General features: G+C 28.5%; 1 protein-coding gene across 1 annotated transcript in view; it reads right to left on the bottom strand.

Annotated features, from left to right (window-relative positions):
- Positions 1–2,209, bottom strand: part of ZNF804A (zinc finger protein 804A) — a 292,307-nt gene that overhangs the window by 212,073 nt on the left and 78,025 nt on the right. The window lies entirely within an intron of this gene.

Here is a 2,209-nt window from a genome sequence, read left to right as displayed (position 1 = left end):
TTTCACCACTTTATATTTATGCATCTAGTAAGCATACCTGTAAACATACAAGGTTTCATTTAAATTATGAACAGCTAAATGAACTTTAATAGCAAGTATTTCAGATTTATCCCATCCTTAATAATACTGTCAAGCCAACCGAGTTAACATAAATAATATGTTTGTTAAGAAAATTAGTTATATATATATATATATATATATATATATATATATGTCATTAATGTTTTTTAAACGCTTTTCAAAAATATTTCCAATGCTTGATGTTTAACGTTTGAAAAAAAGTGATGGAAAGTATATTTATTCTTACTAAAGAATTCACATAATAGGCGTTGTAAAATATTGACTGCAACGGTAAACTTGACTCATCTTTTTCTCAACACATTTTCACTAAAACTAAACTTCTAAATATTCTCAGGGGATGGATTTATATTAGCTTTAATTTGACAAACGGAATGATTTATGAGGAATCTTTATAATGGCTATAGTCAACAAGATTCAGTTACTTTCATGTTATTATGAAGGTAATGTATAAGTAGTGTGAGTAAAAGCCATTACTATACATATAGTCACTCTTTCCAATATTGTTGTATTATTGAAAGAGTTAGTGAATAATTGTTTTTATTTAATAAATAGTGTTAAATTTTTTAAATTTAGTTTGTAGTTGATGACTACAACATAAAAACATGAACAATTAGTGATATTATATATATTAAAATGTATGTACATTTGCTTATCCAGTTAAAAATTATATTTTTACTTTTTGTTAACCCTGTTTAGTGAGAAAAGAATCTTATCCAATGATGAGAGAAATGATAGGAAAAATAGAGGCAGGATACAGATGTTGAAAACAAGGTACTGGGTTGCAGTCTGGATTTTTATTCTGTGTTCACTTTCTCCTTCCATAAAATGAAGATCAAAAATAGTAATTATTTGTCCATCATCAGGGTTTTTTAGATTTGGGATGTTTTCTATAATTTTCTTTAAATTAATGTTTGTATTCCTGTCCTGGTCTGTAACTCAGGAAACCACATAATTTTTAGGTTGATCAGCATTCTCTTTCCTCAACACTTATCATATTTTTCTCTAATTATCTCCATCCTATAGTTCAATTTCTCCTCCTCCTTGTTCTCCCCTCCATGGTCTTCGTCTTCTACGTGTCTATACTGAAATCCTCTCATTACTTCTCCACATTCTAAAATTAATTTCCCACAATCTCACTTTTCATTATGTTTTCCAATGTTTTAATTTTCTTTTTCAAATTTAGTCTTTTGCTTCTTTTTTATGTTGCTTTATAAAAATATATTTCCTTTTTTCATACTATGGTTTTCTGCTTCTGTTTCTTCATTTTCATGCCTTGATACATTGCGGTGATGCATTTTTTTCTAGTTCTTGTAAGCTAATTTAAAAGATATGCTTTTCTCATATGCTTCAGGATTATCGCATTTCTACCACTTTCTGATGAAGATGAAGCCAGCCAACATAAAAAAGGCAGGAGTAATAATGGAATAAAAATCTTAAATTTTGAAAATATAATATTTCACCACATTTTAACTTTAAATTGTTGCTCTGAGATGCAACAATATAAAGAAATTGAGGGAACAGACACAAAGCAATAATAATAAGTTTTAAATCTTCAAATTTATAAGAAAAATATGACTTGGCAGTTTAGGAAGGTGGGAGTTAAATTCTAAAGGTGTCTTCTTTGCATATACACATAAATAATTTTACTTTGACATTTTATTACTTAGAACCAGCACAAAATATCTTACCTGCTGTTGACGTTATTGTAGTTTTATTCATTTCTTCATGTCAGATCTTATATTTTATTTTAGAATAGAATTCAAGTCATTCTATTAGCTATTCTTCTATAAGGTATTTTAATACAATCCTTTTAAGTTATTTTCTTTACAGTCCATCCTTGGAGGTAGTAGCAGAAATTGAGTTTTACCTAATAAAGTCATTTATTCCCCTCCAAATTGTGGTGCTACCACTAAGTTTTCCCTTTATTCATTTTTCTTTGTCAATCTATTTTAAAGGTAGTAAAGCATAAAGCAGTAAAAAAAAAAAAGCAATAATGAAGGAAGAGACACACAAAGTAGTACTTAATGGATTGTCAGCTCATGAAGGCAATTCACAAGCTGTAGTAAAATGAGTTCTATGCACAAAAGAAATCAATACTTATTGTAGCATCGTTCCTGCTACACTGCAA

Source organism: Ceratotherium simum, chromosome 9 (assembly GCF_057802395.1).
Source record: "Ceratotherium simum simum isolate JZ-2026a chromosome 9, ASM5780239v1, whole genome shotgun sequence".
Taxonomy (NCBI): Eukaryota; Metazoa; Chordata; class Mammalia; order Perissodactyla; family Rhinocerotidae; genus Ceratotherium; species Ceratotherium simum.
This window is presented reverse-complemented; position numbering and strand designations above follow the sequence as displayed.